This window comes from Bubalus kerabau, chromosome 13 (assembly GCF_029407905.1).
Source record: "Bubalus kerabau isolate K-KA32 ecotype Philippines breed swamp buffalo chromosome 13, PCC_UOA_SB_1v2, whole genome shotgun sequence".
NCBI lineage: Eukaryota > Metazoa > Chordata > Mammalia > Artiodactyla > Bovidae > Bubalus > Bubalus kerabau.
The window spans coordinates 65,789,598-65,811,294 of record NC_073636.1 but is presented as its reverse complement, the minus strand read 5'-3'; the positions used below and the strand labels follow the sequence as shown (position 1 = coordinate 65,811,294).

At 51.9% G+C, this 21,697-nt stretch overlaps 1 protein-coding gene across 1 annotated transcript in view; it reads right to left on the bottom strand.

Moving 5' to 3' along the window:
- Positions 1-21,120, bottom strand: part of EPB41L1 (erythrocyte membrane protein band 4.1 like 1) — a 135,589-nt gene extending 114,469 nt beyond the window's left edge. The window contains exon 1 of the mRNA XM_055544937.1: positions 21,073-21,120. The gene's annotated coding sequence lies outside the window, so the exon portion shown is untranslated. The remainder of the gene's footprint in view (positions 1-21,072) is intronic.
- Between the last annotated feature and the right edge of the window lie 577 nt (positions 21,121-21,697).

Below are 21,697 nucleotides of genomic sequence, written 5' to 3'. Positions count from 1 at the left end.
CCTGCCTCTGAACCTGGCTCCTTAGAGGGCTTCCAGAAGCTCAAGGAACTTGTGGAATAAATGTTATGACCCAAACTCGACCTTCTCCACCATACACACATACACTCAGTTCCCCTTCTCCCCACCCATTTGCCCAAATGTCAGGCAAAGCCCAGAAGGCCGCCTCCCAGGAACTCATAATCCACCTCCTCTGTCCGAGCTGTGCTGTGACTGCAGACAGAGGATTCCTTGTTCCCAGTGCTTCCTGCCCAAGACCTCCATGGGGCCCGCGCTGGCCGGAAAGAGCCAAATCGTTCCTTTCAACTGGAGTTAAAGCCACCTGAATCCCTGCCACCCCTGGGAGCAACATGCTCCCAGCTCTGCTTGGCATTTATTCTATCTGCCCTGGTCTGCCCAGCCCCACCTCAACACCCACAGCCGCTGCTGCCTACACACACACACACACACACACACACACACACAGGAGTTCCCCTAGGGTACAGAGAGAGGTGCTTTATGTCTAATCAAAAATGAAAACCAGAGTGGGATGTCCCTGGTGGTCCAGCGGTTAGAACTCTGCGCTTCCACTGCAGGAGGCGTGGGTTAGATCCCCAGCTGGGGAACTATCATCCTGCATGCTGCATGTGCGAGGCCAGAAAACACAAAAAGAAAACAGAGGATTCTAGAACCCTGACAGTTGTGCCTTACTAATAACCCCACAAGGACATCTGCCTATTACTTCGCGATCTCCCCGACCAGTATAACTTCTTGGCTCAGTTCCCTCTCCACGCCCTCATCGTGCCAGGGTCACCAGGAGGTGGAAAGCCGCTTTGACACACCCCAGGCCAGTGGTTTGTGAAGTATCTTGCACAGAGCTCAGGACAGTTCCACAGCATTGTTGGAGGGCTTCCAGAAGCTGAGGAATTAGCCAGTTAGAGTTCCCCAGGCTCACCCCAACTTTGACCACGGCTGCAACTCCTGTACTGTTTTGTACAGTGAGATTCTTTGGGGTTCACTTGAAAAGGAGATTTCACTGCTGGAAGATTTCAAAGCAACTCTTTCACCCTGACTCCACCTCTGCCCTACCCTGACAATGTAGATATGACCCCGAGGCCAACAGAGAGGGAGGTAGCTGCCCAAGGTCATGTAGGAATCAGTGGCAGAACCAGAATGAAAACACTCCCTTCTGAATCTAGTCTACAAACTCCAAGCGGTTAGCAAAAGAAAACCAGGGCCTCAGGTCAGCGAATCTGGCTTCTAGGTTCAAGGTTACTCACCCCCAGGCATGGTGGATGGATAAGCGATTTGGGCAAAGCACGCTGCCTAACACAGAGGCACTTAACGAGTACCCATTTCAGTCCCTTCCTCAAAATAAGGCCAAACCAGAGAGAACTCTCAACACTGCCCCCGTTTTTCAAGCCCACCAGGAATCTGTAGCCTAGACAAACTCTCCCACCTCCCCAGCAGTAAAATACATTAAAATAGCCTGAGGGCTGAAAGGTCAATTTGTCCAACCTGAGCAGAGGAGGCTGGGCCTCTGGAACACTCACCCCGGCTCCGACCACACCAGCTCCCCGGGCGGAAGGACGGCAGTCAGACACCTGGAAGGAGCAGACAGCGTTAGCGCCTCCGAACTGAGTTTGTGGACCCAGCATGGAGTTGGAAACTGAGAGGCTGGCATTTGACTCTCTGAGGAACCTTCAGGAAGTTGCTGAACCTGTTACACAGAAAGGCCCGTGTGACTCTGCGGAGCCAAAGGGAAAGTAACAAATATGAAACTGGAGCGGCCTGCAGGGGCCAGGCCAGGAAGGGCCTCAAAGGGTAAGGTAAAGAATTCGGTCTCGAGAGTCTAAAAGCAACGGGAAACCATTGACCTGCAGGGTTGAGAATGGACTGAAAACAGGCCAGAGTAGCTTTAGGCGTGTGAGTTGGAGGCTGCTGTGGTTGTCTGGGGGCACATGATAAGGACCCAGGCTGGGGTGGGAACAGCAGACCTGGAACCTGGTGGCTGGATTCCAGAGCTCTTTGAGCAGTGGTATCCCTAGAAATGACCTTCCCAGGTAGTGCCAGTGGTAAAGAACCGGCCTGCCAATGCAGGAGACCTAAGAGACTCGGGCTCAATCCCCGGGTTGGGAAGATCCCCTGGAGAAGGAAATGGCAACCCACTCCAGTATTCTTGCCTGGAGAATCCCATGGACAGAGAAGCCTGGCGGGCTACAGTCCATAGGGTCACAAAGAGCCGGATAAGACTGAAGTGACTGAGCACACATGCACACGTGCATTCCCAGAAATCATTGGTGGACCAGATCTGGGGGATAAAGAAGAGAAAGGTCTGCCTACTCCTCAGGTGCCCCTTTCACAGCAGTCCCCTGGTCTCCACCCAGGACAAAACATAGCCACTGTTCTTTCAACCTGGCCTATCCTTACCTCAGTTTCCCCATCTGTAAAATAAACATGGTTGGACTCAGGGGTCCCTAAGGTCTTCATAGCATTAATATTCTGTTCTGAACTAATTCATTCAGTTTTGGGGTTTTTTTTAATATTTACTTATTTGGCTGCATTGGGTCTTAGTTGTGGCATGTAGAATCTTCATCGCATCACGTGGGATCTTTTGTTGTGAGGCACGGGCTTAGAGCAGGGATCAAACCCACATCCCCTGCATTGTAAGGTGGATTCTTAACCACTGGACTACCAGGGAAGTCCCCACCCACAGGTTATTGAAGCCCATTTTTAATCATCTTTCAGCCCCAACTGCAGGCCTGGCCTAGTACACGGTGGGCAGAATCACTGGAGGAGAACCCTCGGGTCCCCTGGATTCACATACTCAGAACAGTAACCTCCAGGTTGGATGAGGTGTTTCTGCTTCACATAGAAAATAAGAATCAAGCAAATGGGAAGATCACCTGGGCTGAGGCTGAAACAGCAGGAGCAGGCGCCTTGTTCCTGCTCCCCCACCCAAGAGGCCTCAGGTCAAGGGCCTTGCAGCCATAACATCTGTCACCCAGTAGCTTACAACCTGTTTCCCCATCTACTGTTTCCCGAAATCCAGTTTCAACCTGGGGGATCAGCTACCAAGGGACCTGGGAGGCAGTGCAGTGCAGTGGTTTAAGCTGGGACTCGGCAGCTGGGTTGATCCCTGGGTTAGGAAGATCCCCTGGAGAAGGGTATGGCAACCCATTCCAGTATTCTTGCCTGGAGAATCCCATGGACAGAGGAGCCTGGTGGGCTACAGTCCATGGGGTCGCAAAGAGTTGGACATGACTGAGCGACTAACACTTTTACCTTCTGCAGCCATGCAGACCTGGTTTGAATTCTGGCTTTACCACTCTCCAGCAAAGTGGCTGGGGGAAAGTCACTTCTCTGAGCCTCAGTTTCCTCATTTGGAAAACAGGAGTAAAAGCGTCCACTTCCAGGGCTAAAGGGAGGATTCAATGAGACACTGCCTGTGAAGAACTCAGCAAAGTTCCTTATCACAACAACCCAGGAGACCGCATCCGCCATTTCCAGATGTGGACCCTGGGCCCCCAGAAGGTGAAAAGACTCACTGAAGAGCATTAGAGGATCCATGCTGGAGTGAGACCCAGAGTTCAGGTTCTTACCCGCCAGGTTGTACACTCATTCACCATTTGGGTTCCTCCCTGTGGCTCAGACGGTAAAGAATCTGCCTGCAATGTGGGAGACCCAGGTTCAATCCCTGGGTGGGGAAGATCCCCTAGAGAAGGAAATGGCTACCCACTCCAGTATTCTTGCCTGGAGAATTTCATGGACAGAGGAGCCTGGGGGGCTACAGTCCATGGGATCGCAGAGAGTTGGACACGACTGAGTGACTAACACTTACTTTTTAGATGAAGATGTTATGACTAAACATTACAATGACTTGACCAAAGCCATAGAGGGAACTCATGGTAGAAGAGGGATTTGAACCTAGGCCTTCTTGATGAAAACCCTATGATCTCCCCTACGGTTATCCAGAAAGTAGACATGATGGTAGAAGAAAGTAGAAGCTTCAGATTTCAGGGCCCTTTAAACCTGGAACAGGGACAAATGCAAACCAGGCAGATGGAGTGAGGGTGGTGATGAAGCTACCTTGAGAGGAAACCAGAAGGAGCTGATGAAACAAAAGCCTCTTTCTCAGCAGCCCTCACCGGGGACCGGGCAGGAGAGGAGGGGCTGACAAGCAGGGCCATCCATTCCGCCAGGGCTGAGCCGAGGGCCGGATCTAAACAAACAGACACAGTTCCAGCTTGGCCACCAACTTGTTGACTGATCCTGGAGAGGTCACACACACACACACACACACACACATACACATACTCAGGTCTCTGTTTCTTTAGCTCAAGAAGGAGACACTATACTAAATGGTGTCAAGATCCCTTCCAGCTATGGAAGACTAGTCATAACCATTCCTCATGAATGCCAGACTCTAGCTCAGGCTCTGCTCTCACAAACCCCCAAAGGGGGCCTCTTAACAGTGGCTCCCATATTTCCACAACAGGTATGGGAAACCTTGCATTCAGCCTCTGGCTATATAGCCTGATCACTTTCCCTCACCTTTCTCATCTGTAAAATGGGCTCATATCTTTAGCCTGATCACCTACGGAACCCAAAGAACCAAGGAGTTTCCCCAAAGCCTAGCAATCCCCAGAGGTACTGAACAAAGCATCCCCGCAGTGCCCACCCCAAGTCCCACCCTCAAGCTTTTTTAACTTCTCCTTTCCCTCTGGCCCCTGTCCCATCTGGACCAAAGGAAAAACTGAATCCAAGCTCATGGATGCAACAGCGGTAGCAACAGCCCTGAGGACTAGCAGTAGAAGGAGCCCCCGTCCCAGCTAAGACTCTACTGTGCATATGTGCCAGGCACTGTGCTGGCACAAGAGCTGCACCTGGATTCTATCTCAGGTCATCCCCTCCACCAACGAGGTAAATCTCACCCTTAGTCTAGCTTACAGATGATAGACTAAGGTTCAACCAAGTGGAGTGACCTGCCCAAGGTCACACTCAGAGCAAGTGAGGAGCATGGCCACCCAGACACAGGCTCTTCATTTGACACTAGAAGCCCTGATTTTATCCTTGAGGCTGTGGAGTTATTCAGGGTAACATTCCACCATGGGGTGTGGACCCAGATATAGGGGGGCAGTGAGTAAGGGGATATCTGGCCTTTACTCTCACCCCAAACCTCCCCAAGTAACTAATCTTTGCAGTTTTGTACTATTATCCCAACATGTCCAACTCAACTCTCAAGCTAGAACAGTTTTTATCCAATCAAAATATAATGCAAGCCAAATATGTAATGTAAAATTTTCCAGTAGCCACATTTAAAAGAGTACAAAGGAATGGGTGAAATTAATTTTAATGGTATATTTATTTAACAATATCAAAAGTATTTTTGAGGGAATCCCCTGGCAGTCCAGTGGTTAGAACTCTGAGTTTCCATTGCTTGGGACCCTGGTTCAATTCCTAGTTAAAGAACTAAGATCCCACAAGTCATGCAATGCAGCTCCCCCCACCACCCAAAAAAAAACCTTAAGTATTATCGAAATATTTTACAATCTTTTTTTTTCATACTAAATCTTCTAAATCCAGTGTATACCTGACGCTAAATTTTCATCAGGTATTTAGAGTCTCTTAACCTTTACAATTGAAACAGTGTTTTCACAAACCTAAGTTCACAAACAGACACAGATGTTTTCCAATAACTCGAGTATTCTGTTTAAATTTTAAGTTATTTAAAATTAAATAAGATTGGGAATTCCTTGATGGTCCAGTGGCTAAGACTCCACACTCCCAATGCAGGGGGGCCCAGGTTCCATCTCTGGTTAGGATACTAGATCCTCCATGGTGCATCTAAGTTTGGAAGCCTCAACTAAAGATACCTACACGCCACAGCTAAGACCTGGCACAGTCAAATAAATACATATTTTTAAATTAAATACGATTACAACTTCTGTTTCTCAGTGGCACTAGCCACATTTCAAGTGCTCCATAGCCACATGTGGCTACTGTATGGGACAAAAAAGTTCTAACAGTCAAGTCCTAGAGGGTGGGGCTGGTAGCCTCCCTGCCCCTAAGCCAGAGCTGAACCTCCTAAAGTAAAGTCGAATGTCAACAGAGCCAGATTTACTCATTCCAACCTCATCTCACACGCTAGTAAAGTAATGCTCAAAATTCTCCAAGCCAGGCTTCAGCAATATGTGAACCGTGAACTTCCTGATGTTCAAGCTGGTTTTAGAAAAGGCAGAGGAACCAGAGATCAAATTGCCAACATCCGCTGGATCATGGAAAAAGCAAGAGAGTTCCAGAAAAACATCTATTTCTGCTTTATTGACTATGACAAAGCCTTTGACTATGTGGATCACAATAAACTGTGGAAAATTCTGAAAGAGATGGGAATACCAGACCACTTGACCTGCCTCTTGAGAAATCTGTATGCAGGTCAGGAAGCAACAGTTAGAACTGGACATGGAACAACAGACTGGTTCCAAATAGGAAAAGGAGTATGTCAAGGCTGTATATTGTCACCCTGCTTATTTAACTTATATGCAGAGTACATCATGAGAAACGCTGGGCTGGAAGAAGCACAAGCTGGAATCAAGATTGCCAGGAGAAATATCAATAACCTCAGATATGCAGATGACACCACCCTTATGGCAGAAAGCGAAGAGGAACTAAAAAGCCTCTTGATGAAAGTGAAAGTGGAGAGTGAAAAAGTTGGCTTAAAGCTCAACATTCAGAAAACGAAGATCATCACTTCATGGCAAATAGATGGGGAAACAGTGGAAACACTGTCAGACTTTATTTTTGGGGGCTCCAAAATCACTGCAGATGGTGACTGCAGCCATGAAATTAAAAGACGCTTACTCCTTGGAAGGACAGTTATGACCAACCTAGATAGCATATTCAAAAGCAGAGACATTACTTTGCCAACAAAGGTTTGTCTAGTCAAGGCTATGGTTTTTCCCGTGGTCATGTACGGATGTGAGAGTTGGACTGTGAAGAAGGCTGAGCGCTGAAGAATTGATGCTTTTGAACTGTGGTGTTGGAGAAGACTCTTGAGAGTCCCTTGGACTGCAAGGAGATCCAACCAGTCCATTCTGAAGGAGATCAGCCCTGGGATTTCTTTGGAAGGAATGATGCTAAAGCTAAAATTCCAGTACTTTGACCACCTCATGCGAAGAGTTGACTCATTGGAAAAGACTCTGATGCTGGGAGGGATTAGGGGCAGGAGGAGAAGGGGACGACAGAGGATGAGATGGCTGGATGACATCACTGACTCGATGGACGTGAGTCTGGGTGAACTCCGGGAGCTGGTGATGGACAGGGAGGCCTGGCATGCTGCGATTCATGGGATCGCAAAGAGTTGGACATGACTGGGCGACTGAACTGAACTGAACTGAACCCCCTACAGAGCCTGATGTTAGTATCTATCTCAGGTGCCTTTATACTCACAGTGCGGGTGACAAAGGGATCAGTGTGCCCATGCTCCGAGGGTGGCATGGGGACTCAGAGAGATGGGTGACCAGCCCAAAGTCACTCAGCTTTGACCCACAGACTGTCTGACTTGGAACACTAAGCTCCGTTCCTAAAGCCTGGCAGGGACCTGGTCTCAGGCACAGGCTTCTAGAGGAATAAATAAGCCTTTACCACTAAATCCCCCCACTCCACAAGTCTAGTGGCAGAATATGCACTCAGTTGCTCAGTCATGTCTGAACTCCTTATAGCCCCATGGACTGCAGACCAGCAGGCTCCTCTGTTCATGGGATTTTCCAGGCAACAACACTGGAGTGGGTTGCCATTTCCTTCTCCAGGGGATCTTCCCAACTCAGGGATTGAACCTGAGTCTCCTGCATTGGCAGGCAAGTTCTTTACCACTGAGCCACTAAGGAAGCCCAGAGAGTGTCCCCTAACAGGGGTTAAGGATTAAAGGAGAGGGAGTAGCGTGGTCTGCACTAGGCGGTGGTCCTGTATGTGGGGCTTAGGCCACTAGGGTACCGTTCCCACCCACCCTCCCACTCTTACCCGGCAGGAGGCAAAGCCAGCAAGGTCCACTGGCTGCTTGTCCTCTGGGTTGGGTCCCCCGAGGCTAGCTGCCATGCCCTCCCTGACATCTTGCCCAAGAACACTCACCCAGAGGCCCCTGGACTAGGGCCAGAGACTGTACTCACCTCCCAGGGTCACCTCAGCTGGAGTCCAGGGAAAGGGTCCAAGAGGCAGTCCACCCCCACGCCCAGGAGGAGGGAGGAGCAGGCCCAGGAGGCAGATTCCAGAGGAGGGAAAGGGTGGCAGGGATAGGCCAGAAGAACCTGGGTGGTTCCACCTGTCTCCTGGGGAGCACGGCTAGCATTCAGCCCCCGCCCTTCAGCCTAACCGGGCGAAACTCTCACCAGTTATTAGGTTTAACAATTAACTCTGGTTTCCACTTCAGCAGGAGGCAGTTCCAGCAGAAAGTCCCATCTGTGGTAGGGGGACTTAGAAGGGGATAGAGAGGAAGGGGTTGGAGTGAAAGGGAGAAAGAGGTGGTTAGTAAAGCCACCCACCTCCTCCTTCCCATCCTACCAGTGTGGGGCAACTAGAGGGGGGTGGCGTAAGTTCCATAAGGTCAGGGGCAGTGCCTGGCACATAGTAGGTGCTCAATAAATTAAAAAACATTTTTTTATTTATTTGGGTGTGTTGAGTCTTAGTTGCGGCACATGGGATCTTTCTTTGTGGCAGGTGGGCTCTCTAGTTGTGGTAGGCCAGCTTAGTTACCCACCCCCACCACCCCCCTGGCATGCGGGATCTTTGTTCCCCGACCAGGGACTGAACCCACGTCCCTTGCCTGGTAAGGTAGATTCTTAACCACTGGACCACCAGGGAAGTCCCTAATAAATATTTTTAATTAACAAATAGGTGGGTGGGGTGATAGAGGAGAAGTGTGTGTGTGTGTGTGTGCACGTGCACACACGCGCCTGTGCACACACACACACACTCAGTCATGTCTGACTCTCTGCGACCCTATGGACTGTAGCCTGCCAGGCTACTCTGTCCATGGGATTTTCCAGGCAAGAATACTGGAATAGGTTGCCCTTTCCTCTTCCAGGGGATCTTCCCCACCCAGGATGGAACTCTCATCTCTTGCATCTACTGCTTTGGCAGACAGGTTCTTTATCAATTGAGCCACCCAGGAAGCCCCAAATGGAGGAAGGCAAAAGTTGACTTGTCCTGGGTCCTTGCTAAGACCAAGCTGGGCTGAGGACCGGGAGGGCAATCACCCAGAACATGCCAGGAAATGGCTCTGAAGTCCCCCAGCCCTGGTGCTGCCCTTCTGAGCTGTGACCTTTGTAGCACATTCTTGCCCATAAACAAGGGGTGACAGATAACACTACGGTGTCATGTACAGGGCTATATGGAGCCAGGCCCAAGCTGCTGGTGTGCTCCATACCGCTGTAACACAGTCATGTCTCTCGCTGCCTGGCAACAGCTTCTTCTTCTCAGGCCACCCCCTGAACTCCCCCACATCCCAATATTCCCCTGGATCCCACCTATGTGGCCTTTTTTTCTTTCCGGGAAGAAGGAAAGCCCAGGATGATGACGGTTCCAGCCCACTCACATCCCACCCACCTGGGATCATACTCACACCCTAGCAACGGACTGCTCTCATCTGGCGTTCGCTTGTCATTTATACACCCCTCCTTGGGCCCCCTCCTCACCCTCTTCCTCCCATCCCCTAACCCAGGCCTACAAAGGACTGTAGCCCACCCCAGGCTGGTGTGGAACTCACTGTGGCCAGTTCCCTGGGCATTCTTGGGTAGGGGCTCCCCCTTCTGGACCGCTGCTTCCGGTCTGTGTAACGAGGAAGTGAGAAGGGTGGACTAAGAGATTGCTTCCCCTGATATTCAGAGTATCTGACATTTCTGGGATCAATCTGAGTTTTAACTTCAGACAAACCAGCATTCAGATCCTGGCCAGGTAAACAGGCAGCCTTGATGTTACGAGATAGGCTCTGAGACATGACGGCAAAGCCCCGGAGCACCAGTTCACCCCTGACTATTCTCAGCTCAAGCCTGGGCAGTGGGACAAAGGGCCTCCATGCTCACTGGGCCCTACTACCTCCTCCACAAAGTCCCAACTTTCTTTTCCTGCCCCATCTTTCCAGTCTTCTCTCTGTCGTTCTCAGTAGCAGCATCATGAGTGATCACTCCCCCAGTTTCTTCTTGGTAAGACAAAGTTTGAAGCTCACCTTTCATCTGGGGCATTGACCCTAAGGCCCTTTTTTAAAAAACAATTTTTATTTTAAAAAACAAAAAAAAATTGTTTATTTACTTGGCTGTGTCAGGTCCTAGCTTCAGCACATGGAATCCTTCTTGCATCACTGCGGTGCACAGACTCTCTAGCTGCGGCATGTGGAGGCTTAGTTGCTCTGTGGCATGTGGGATTTTAGTTCCCCGACCAGGGATTTAACCTGCATCCCATGCATTGCAAGGCAGATTCTTAACCACTGGGTCACCAGAGAAGTGGAGATTCTAGAGTCACTTCTGCTTCCACTTCACCCTTTCCTGCTTCCTTCTCACAACTCTCCGAGCACACGGCCCACTCTCCCATCTTTGGCCTGATGCTCATCTCCTTGATCTCCCCAGGGAAACAGCTGTCTCCCTGACTCCCCCCGTCCCCTCCTGCTTCATCCCCTCTCAGCTCTAATGTTGCCTACAGCACGGAGTCTACACTGAACGCTCACTCCTCAACTCTCTCAGCCGTGTCTCTCTCAGACACTGCTTCCCAGAAGACAGTCTTACCAGCCCTGCTACATGACCTTAAGACCCTGCAGACCAAGGACCCCCTGCAATGATTTTTCTCTGTCCCTCACCCTTGCTCCTTAGCATGGTGAGAACACACTGGGTGCCTGATGAAACAGCAAGGGTAATAATCATTAGCTGAAAAATAATGAATTATAATCTCTTATTGAGGGACTTCCCAGGTGGTCCAGTGGCTAAGACGCCATGCTCCCAAAGCAGGGGGCCCGGGTTCGATCCTTGATCAGGAACTAGATCCCACATGTCGAAACGAAACGTTCGCACGCCGAAACCAAAAATCCCACATGCCACAACTAAGACCCAGTGGAGCCAAATAAATAAATATATTTTTTAAATTGTTTACTGACCATTTATTCTTTACAATGCTCGGATCTCAGCATTTAACACATGTCATTTCAGTTAAGTCTCTCAAGCCCCATTGTCATTCCTACTCCTTTGTTTTAAACTGAGGAAACTGAGGTTCAGAGAGGTGAAATGATTTGTCCGAGACCACGTGGCCAGGAAATGGCAGAGTCAAGACTGGAATTTCAGTTCTTATCCACTGCCCTACTTGGCCTCCCTCCAATCCACACATAAAAGAGGGGGTAAGTGAGAAGTTGTGACTCGACAGTGCCGAGGTCGTGGGGGCTCCAGAGAAACCAGTCCTTCCCCAGCGGCAGAGGCAGATTCGGTACATAAAACTGCATAACCTTCTATTAAGCACCTGCTCTGTGCAAAGCTCTGTGCTAGGTGCTGGCTGCACAGAAGGTTATACGAGCGATCTGGTGCCCACAGTCTAGCACAAGAGACAAGCCACGTGCCAGGATGAATCAAAGAGCAAGCAGAACTTGTCCCCAGAGGGGAACAGATAAGGTACTATGGGACTGCAGAGGGGGGAAAGACAGATATCACTGAGGGGGTGGGGATGAGAGGGCTCACAAGCCTTTGGGGGACAGAAGCTGGCATCTGAGCTAAGCCTGGACAAGGCAGGCAGGATTTCAACAGTGACTGGGGAAGGAGGTGGGTGGCATTCCTGGCAGAGACGAACCCAGGATGGTGGGGCAAAGACACAGGTAAGCACTGGGTGTGTCCCAGAAGCCACAGCAGACCCCCTCTACCAGCTCCTCCTCTTGGCACTGGGCCCAGGCGTCCAGCCCTGAAGAGAGGTCACCATGAGTGTCCCCAGACTCACAGGCACCTGGTTGAATCTGATGAGTGGGCATGGACAGGAAGAAAGGGCTGGGGGCCTGGATACATGGTCTGACAAGACGGGCTCAAGGGGCTAGAGTCCAGGCTCTGCGTAGAAGCTCTGAAGAAGGGAGATGCTAAAGGGAGGAGGTGGTCCCACCAGAAGTGGGTGAAGCTGGGGAGGCAGCAAGGAGAGGGGCAAAGAATGTGAACTGGACAGCAGAAGACCTGGCTTCTAGGAGCACAGATCAAAGCTGCATGGGACCTGGGGCTTATCCTGTCCAGACCTCACTTTACAGCTGGGAAAACTGAGGCCCCGATAGGGGAAGAGCCGGGTTCCCAGTCCCCCAGCATCTTCAGAGCAAAACCAGCCATGTGCTGAGAGCAGGGAGAAATCTGGCTTCAACACCTCCCTCTGCCATGACCTCCTAGTGACCTTTCTCCAGTCCTTAGGCTCCCACTCAATGCAACAATCCTTGTCTCGGCAGTTCTAAACTTTTATGGGTGGGTCATGACTCAAAGACTCACATGGTGCCTAGGGGTCCTTTCTGGAGAACAAGGAACACTCTGAAAATTGTGCATGCTATTTCAGAAGTTCACAAACATCTGAGACCAGTGTTCTCTGAGGACAATCTGAGAACCCTCCGTGTCCCAGTCACCTCAACTGGAACTGATTAAAACGGGCTGATTCCAGGGCCCCAGCACAGGGTGCTGAGTCACAGTGGTTTTTAGCTGTCTCACCTATTGAATGTAGAGAGGGCTCCATGGCTAGAAGTTTTAAAGCCACTGCTCATTAATCAAAGTCCCCTCTGGTTGAGCCACCTGCTCAAGCTGACCATGGTCAAGGTCAAGGTCATGGTGGGGGTGGGTGGAGGCCCAGCAAGTAGATTGAAGCTGGCTAGATTCTGAAGTGACCTTCTGAGATCAGCAGCCCTGCCTGGGAGGCCGTCTGGACTCCTGAGCTGAACTTGGGCTGAGAGGAAGGTTTCTATCAATCTCAGCCAAAAGGCTCTTTTCCTTTCTCCAGACTCGCACTCTGGCCCTTGGCCAGGTCTGGCTCCCTTCCTTTTCCTTTTGAGAACAAGTGTGCTTTCCTGGCTTCAGCCTCTGCCTCCCTCCCCTCCATCACTGAGGCTGATAGGGACCTCCAAGCCCCCAAGCACCCTTCCAAGCTTTGAAAGATGATAAGCTTATTTAACTGGGACACTCTGGGCAATCCATGAAAAACTAAGAAAACCAGTGACAAAACAACATCTTAAGAAAAAGCTGGGACTTCTCTGGTGATCCAGTGGTTAAGACTCCACCTTCCAGTGCAGGGGGTGTGGGGTGTGGGTTTGATCCCTGATTGGGGAATGTAGGTCCCACATGCCTCATGATGCGGTCTAAAATTTTTTTAAATAAATAAAATGAAGTCTGGATTTTTTTTCAATAGTTAATAAATATATAAATAAAAAGCCAAATGCCTTCAGTCCTACCCTGTCACCTGCCCCTGACACAGCATTTCTCCTGCAGGTGGGCAGCTGCCTAGAACCAGAGGCCGAGCACCTATAGGAAAGCTGGTCTCTGATGGGGTAATAGCACAAGCTTGAGAGGAAGCCTGGGGTGGAATCCACAGCCTCTGTTCTCCAGATTCAAGCAAGTGTGCATCCCTCTACGGACACCTAAGTATCCTCCAAGGCTCCATTAGGGCAGTATGGGAAAGGTTCAAGAGCACCCGTGGGCTTTGGATAGATCTGGACTGAAATTCCAGCTGTGCCACTTTCTGGCTGAAGACTGGGTAGGACTTGGGCAAGTTATTAGCCTCCTTTAATAAAATGGGATCGTAATCCCTGCCTCACTGGGTAGCTGCGAGGATTAAAAGACATAAGGCGCATAAAGCGCTTAGCACGGGGCCTGGCACCTGGTGAGCCAATAAACGTAAGCACTTGTTTATCAGTCACCAGCCCAGCCTCTAATGAGGAAGACTCTAAGCTTTCTAATTCTTAGGTCACCTCAAGCAACCCCCAAACCAGCCACCAGAACTGGGTCTTTATCTTCAGACCTTTAATCTGGAGAGATGATGGGTAGAGAGAGGCGGGGAGGGAAGAAGGCAGGAGAAGGGAGTGAGAAGGAATTGAGAAGAGGGAGGAGGAAGGGAAAGGACAGTCGAGGCTGAGGAGGGGCCTGGCTTCCCAGTTTGGGGGAAGGAAGATGACTTTGGGGAAACTGCCAAAACAGGATAAGCCTTCTCTCCTTTCCAGAGCCTTCCCCAGGCCGGCCACGGCAAGGCTGAGAGGTAGGTACACAGCCTGCCGAGAAGCACCGCCCCGGCTGTCAGTAGGGACACTGAAGCCTTGGGTTACCTCCACGCTCTGGCTCCCCACGAGGCTGCTGCCTGCCCATGGCAAGCGGCCTCCACCCCCAGAGCAGGGAGAGATGGCCGGAGTCAGGCCGAGAGCAAAACGACTTGCCCATTGAGCCTGGGAGGCAGCGCTCGTCCACTCAGGACTCAGGGACCCCTTTGCTGGGGAACCTGATCCTAACTGAGCAGGACTCTCCCCGCTGGCTCCCCAGATCTGGGCCTCGTGTCACCCTCTCTCCAGGCCGCCACCTGCACCAAGGTCCTGCTTCTGGGGCTAAAGTTGCAGCCAGGGAAAAAGGACCATTCAGACTCTAAACAGGAACCACAAACAGGGTGTTCCAATTGCCCCTGACCAGCTGTGTGACCTTCAGGGGTGTCACTTCCCTCCGAGTCTGCTTCCCTCCTCTGGCTAATGAGGGCAATGGAGGACCAGCATCTCTAAGGTTCTTCTGACTCTGACAGCAGCTGTCCTGCTGGTAGGACGCCTCGGAGCACAAAGGGGCAACGAGGACTTGCCTCAGAAGAAGAGTGGGCCGGGCTGGGCTCTGCTGAGAGTGCTGTGGATGTGGCAATGGCCAAGGGTTATCATGGAGATGATGATTATAATTAAAAATCACAGCCACGAACTCAAAAGCAATTTACAAAGAGCTTTCTCATTATCCCCTGGGATTCACAATCTGGTGAGGTAGGTAGACCTGGATGATGACTATTTATATTTGGCAGATGAGGAAAGTGACGCAAGATTTAGGTGACTTGTCCAGGCTACTAAGTGAAGAGAAAGGGGAGCCAAAGAGGAAGTAATAATTCCTGGGTGCCTGCTGTGTGCCACCTCACCAGGCTTACTCACGTCTGTTGTCTTTGGTTTTATTTTTTCAGTATATTTTAATTAATGTATTTATTTGACAGTGCCGTGCCCTTGTTGCAGCGCACAGGATCTTTAGTTTCAGCATGTGGACAGTTGCAGCCTGTGGGATCTTAGTGCCCTGACCAGGGATCGAACCCAGGCTCCCTGCATTGGGAACTCAGAATCTTAGCCATTGGACCACCAGGGAAGTCCCCACATTTGTTACCTTGACCACGTCTCACCACCACAACCCAGCACTCCAGGTGCTACTGTTCCCATTTCAGAGAAGACACTGAGGCTGAGAAAAAGCGTCATGGCTGTTCCATGGCAAAGCCTGGATTGGGACCTGGGCTTGGGGGACCCCAAGGCCTGCACTCTTTTCCATCTTCCTGTATGTACTGGGTTGAATAGTGTCCACCCTCAAATTCATGTCTTCAAAGAAGCTCAGAAGGTGGCCTTGTTTGGAAACAGAGTCTTTGCAGATGCAATTAGTTAAAATAAAATGAGGTCATGCTGGCACTGAGCCCAACATGACTGATGTCCTTAGAAGAGGAGACGACACAGAGACACACCGGGAGGAAGGGGAGAAAGCCACGTGACGACGGAGGCAGGTGCAGCCGCAAGCCAGGGAGCTCCACGGATTGCTGGCCACCACCAGAAGTTAGGAGGGGGCACTGAACAGACCCCCTGCTCACAGCTTTCAGATGAAACCAACATTGCCGACACCTTGCTTTCTGACTTCTAGTTCTACACTGCGAGAGAAAACATTTCTGCTTTTTTAAGCCACCCAGATTGTGGTATTTCATGAAGCAGCCCTAGGAAATTAATACATGGTGAGTCCATTGAGCAGCAGACCTGGAATTCTTAAATTCCAGTTTTCAGATTGCCACTCGCTAGGCAGTCTTGGAGGTGAATGGAGGCCTGAGGTCCTGGGAGAAGTCATTTTCATCACTCCCTCACCACTCTGGTTCAGGCTGACCTGAAGTCTCCATCCACCAGGCTTATTCTGTGTTCCAGGTCTCTATCCACCCCACCAGGCCCTTCCATCATGCAAATAAGCACCCTGTGAGCCCCAGGTGAACAATCTTCCCCCTCCACCCAAGCCAACCTCTCCCACCACCTGGAGAGCTGTGGTTTTGAAATGCAAATCTGATCCTTCCTGGCTAGCTTAGTCTTCTTCCCTAACTCCACCAGCACCTGTAGGACTCAAGCTCTTCAGCCCCCGGCCAGATCTGGCCTCAAACTTCCTCTTTATCTCCAGCCACTCACTGCACCTGTCCCCACCACTCACCACCTTCTGCTCCAACCACATGGAACTCTTTGTATTTCCCTTAACAAGTCACGATGCCTTTGCATGAGCTGCTCCAGCTACCTGGAAAATAAAATCAAGCCCAAACACTGCCTTTTCCTCCATGAACAGCCATACCCTGACACCCTGTACATTGTACCATCGCATTGCACATTGCCCCACATACCCAGCCTGGGAGCATGCTGCATTCATTTCTGTCTCTGTAGGCCTAGGGCCCAGTACAAAGGCATTCAAGAATATTGAACTGTTGGGACTTCCCTGGTGGTCCAGTGATTAAGAATCCGCCTTCCAAAAGCAGGGGATGCAGGTTCGATCCCTAGTCGGGAAACTAAGATCCCATATACCATCGCAGAGCAACTAAGCCCGCACTCTGCCACTATTGAAGCCCGCTCACTCTGAAGCCCTCAGGCCATAACTACAGAGTTTGTGCACCATAATGAAAGATCCCATAGAACGCAACAATGATCCTGCATGCTGCAAATAAGTCCCAATACAGATTCATAAGTTAACTGATTTTTATACAAGAATGTATATTACTTCATTTCATTCTCAGAACCCAATACTATTATTGATCCTGTTTTATAGGTGAGGAAATGAAGAGATGAAGTCACTTGCCCAGGTCTACTCGACTAGTATGTGGCAATGACAGCACTACATACTCTAGGGCCAGTGCCAGTAACCAATGCCAGGCATACCACCCATCCTGATGCCCTCATTTCACAGAAGAGGAAACAAACAAGAAAGGAGAAGTGACTTGCTCACAGTCGTGTAATAAGACATGGACCTAGATCTTTAGATCTCTTATTCAGCATTCTTCTTGTCATTCTTGAAGGAACTCAACCCAGGAGGACACGGAAAACTGTGTCTTCTGAAGAGCTTTTTCCCGCCTCCCCTAGAGCAGAGCCCAGCATGGACCTGGGCACCCAGTAGGGTCTCAAATCTATGGTGACATAGCAGTGAAAAATAAGACAGATATATAAATCTACTTCAAAAAAAAAGTCTGAGGCCTGCTCAGATATTAAGAGATCAGGGCTTGAGAGGACACTTTAGGTACCATTTAATATGAGCACTGCATGTTCAGTTGCTCAGTTGTGTCCTACTCTTTGCGACCCCATGCACTGTTGCCCACCAGGCTCCTCTGTCCATGGGATTCTCCAGGCAAGAATACCGGAGTGGGTTTGCATGCCCTCCTCCAGGGGATCTTCTTGACCCAGGGATCGAGCCCACGTCTCCTGTCTCCTACACTGGCAGGCAGATTCTTTACCACTGAGCCACCTGGGAAGCCCTAAGTATCATTTAGTACCATCTTCCATTTGATAAAGTCATCCAGTCAACAAATTTATCAAACACAAATCGTAAGCCAAACACTGTGTGGGACACTAGGAGGACTGAGAAGCAGGTTCCTGCCCAGATGGCGTCACAATCCAGCGAGGGGAGACAGACAACCAGCTAACAAGTTCAAGTATAATTACAAATTCTCACAAGTGCTACGAAATAGAGGAAGCTGTAAGAATGTAAAACAGGAAAAACTGACTTGTCTTAGGGAGTTGCTGGGTGAAGGCTCCCCTGAGAAAGTGATTTTTGAGCTGAAATCTCAAGAGTGGGAGTTAAGCAAGACAAGAAGCAGAGGAAGGGTATGGTAGATGGAGGGAACAGCAAGTGCAAAATCCCAAAGACATATGAGCTCCTGGTGCCTGGATGAACTGAAGAAAGGCCAGAGTGATGGTTTCTAGGGAGGTGGGCAGGGACTCAGCTTTGCGGGTCCTGTAGATCTGCATAAGAAGTGGAGAAATGAAGCAGAACAGGGAAAACCCCTTACTCAGAACCTGGCCCAGAGCAGACACTGTCAATGAGTCATTGCATTATTTCGTGAAGGAGCAATTTGTCCAAGATCACAAGGAAGACCTGAGACTCGAAGCCAGCACCTCTACTAACCAGGTTATGGCTGTCAGCTGTTTCAGGAAGGGGGCAGGAGATGCTTTCCAGGGGTTTCCTCCTCTAGGAGGTTCCAGCTTCCTGTCTGCACCTCTCTTGAGCTCTAGTGTGCATCAGAATTACCTGTGTTTGTTAAAACATGGACTGTTGGGCACCACCCCAAGAGTTATTGATTCTGTATATCTGGTGGGAGCCCCAAGAATGTCTAACAAGATCCTAGGTCACCCTGCTGCTGCTTCTGGTGGGGTGACCATACTCTGAGAATCACTGCTCTAGACTGGAATATATGAGGGCAAGGGGGAGCAGTGAGTGAGACCCATGGCCAGGATATTTGGAGGATGTGTTGTGCTCAGTCATGTCCGACTGTCTGCAACCCCATGCACAATAGCCCATCAGGCTCCTCTCTCCATGGGATTCTCCAGGTAAGAATACTGCAGTGGGTTACCATTTCCTCCTCCAGGGGATCTTCCCTACCCAGGGATCGAACCTGTGTCTCCTGCATTGGCAGGTAGATTCTTTATCCCTAGTGCCACTTGGGAGGCCCCCATTTAGGGGCTGGAAAGGTAGATTCCTAAATGTGAGTAACAGTGAGACAAACTCTAGCACTCTGAGAAAGGGAAGGGGCCTCAAAGTCCAGAATCCAGCCTAGTAGCTGCTCACCTAGGGAAACTGAGGTTTAGGGGGTTTAGACTCTTACATAAAAGAAGCTCAAAAAAATGAGTTGAGTGAATAGGTAAGTACATGAAAGGTTTGACCAAAGTCAAAAGGAGACCCCAGCACCAAATTCCAGGGCTCCTGAGCTGCAGACCAGCCTTTCCTGCCCTGGGAAAGAGATTCGGGAAAGACAACAGCAGGATCAGCTTACCCCCAACTTCTGCTGACTTGCTGGGGAAACATTTTTAAAATTGCAGAAATCTGCTGTTGGCCCAATCCTATTACCCAGCCACCCTCCTTCTTTTCGCACTGCCAGCTCACTCCCTTTATACTTCAAATCCTGTGTACTTTATCCTGGCAAGCTGAGCAGCAGAGGGGGAGGTCAGGTTCTAGGGAAGAAGAACTAGAAGTGAAGGGTGAATTCTTACACTTGATAGCCTTCTTCAAGAACACTTCCTTCCTCTTGGAAGTGTCTCCATTTCTATCCTCCTAGCTAGTCTAATCTCATTCTACCTACATTTCGGTACCAGCATCTGAAACCTGCAAAGCCAGGGGCTAAATTTCCAAACCACCTTTTCACCCAGTTTTTCTAAAACAGGGTGGCCCTGGACAAAATTTTTCTATTCTCTTCCAGTTGGCAGCAAAATGCCATTTCTCTTGCAAACCCACATGCACAGACTCACTAACACACAAACAGCTATGTGTACATACACAGAAACAAATGTACCAAAGCTCATGGAAAAACACATACACATAGACATCAAGAGATGCCTTATTCGCTGTTCACTGATAAAATACACCTGTGCCTTCAAACGCACAAGAAACACACAGAGAGAACATGCACACATGCACACATTTCCAAATGCCTGCGCTGCATCAATTGATGGAGAAAGGAGTAAGACACACCCAGAGACCTCTCTTGGAGTAGATACCTCCTGAAGGGGGATTCTTTGGAGTAGGGGCACTGGCCCTTTAAGAGAGTGGATCTCCCTCCTCCCCTCAGGGCACCTAAGGTGCGGCTCTACCCCAGGGAGCAGGGAGGGGTAAGGGTGGGTGTGCGGCAGACCTGGTCGGGCCCGGTCTGCCTCTGGGCGACAGTCCCAGCGCCACTACAGGAAACGGATCCCTGAACCGACTGGGTCACCAACCTGGGGACCGCTGTCGCCACCGCCACCCGCACACACACACCCCCGGGCTCCAGGCAGGACACGCCCTCCGCTCCGGCTCGGCCGGGCTCGCCGGCTCCGCTGTCACCCCGGCTCCCTCCGGCCCCCCGGGCGTGGCCGCCCACCTGCCGGCGGAGAGTCTCGGCCCCGAGGGCACCCTCCCACTGCCGCCGCCGCCCTCTGCCCAGGCCAGGTGCCCGGTTCCCTGCGACGGCGGCGCCTCGGCAGCCGCCCCCACCCCTTTCCTCCCGGCTGTGTGCAGACAAAGCCGCGCACACGCACACCGGGGCTACGCGGGGCTACGCGGGTGCACACCCGCCCTCACACGCGCACACACGGGGACTCACACTGGCGCGCGCGCACACACACGCACACCGCCACAGGTTCCAGCCACCGGCGAAGCCATCGGCACACACCCTCATCCAAATGTACACACACTCAGTTGCACATTCAGACACACGCTCTCATAGACACATTGACGCCCAGACACACGCATACACACACACCACCCGGACACGCGGAGACACAGGGCACACACCCTCTCACACACGCACGCGCACACACCGATCATCCACTTGCACGGACCCACGGGCACACGCGCGCTCACACCCCACACACATCCGGCGACGAAGACCCCGACACACACACATACGGGCGCCAGTACTGAGACGCACAAACCGAGGCCCGGGTCCCCCCAACCCCGCCGGCTCTGGGCGCCCGCCGCCCGCCTCGGTGGTGTCCACCCCGCACCCGGAGCCTGCCCACCCGCCTGTCAGTGCTCCAGGACCCGGAATCGCGCTCGGAGCCCTCGGCGATTCCCCTCCCAACGTCCACCAGCCCAGACGCGGCGGGGTCCCCGGGGCCCCGAGTGGGCGGCGAGGGCGGCTAACCTGGCTGCTGCGGCGCGGCTTCCGGGCGCTGTCTGTCCTCGGTCGGTGTGTCCGGCGGCCGCCCGGCGCACTCCGAGGCGCACTGGAGCTGCGCACAAACGCCCGGCTCGCTCTCTGGCTCGCCCGCTCCCTCCCTCCCTCCCGCGGCGCAGCCCCCTCCCCGCCCGCCCCCCTCGTCCAGGCTCCCCCCTCCGCCACGCCCCGGCCGGCTCCCCGCGAGGAAGCGCCGGCGATCCCGGCCGCCACGGGCAAGCGAGCGAGCGAGCAGCGGGAGGAGCGCCGCCGCGCGAGCTGCCCGAGCCTCCAGAGCCGGGGCCGCGCGTCGGGAGGAGCCGCGCCGGCCCCTGGGGAGGGGAGCAAGGGAGGGGGCTGAGCCCCGTGAGCCCTCCTGGCGCTGCTGGCCCGCCGCCCGCTTCCCCACGTGGGCCGGGCGCCTGTCTGTGTCGCCGCGGAGCTCAGAGGCCGGGGCGAGTGGCGGGGAGACCCCGAGGAGACCCCACCCAGGGCCCCCGCGCCCTCCCCGTCCCAGCCTGGTGGGCTCGGGCCCCGCCCCCCGCCTCCTCCCGGTCCCCGCCAGCGCCGACCTCGGTTTTCCCTGGCTAAGACGCCTCGGCTCTCGGCCCAA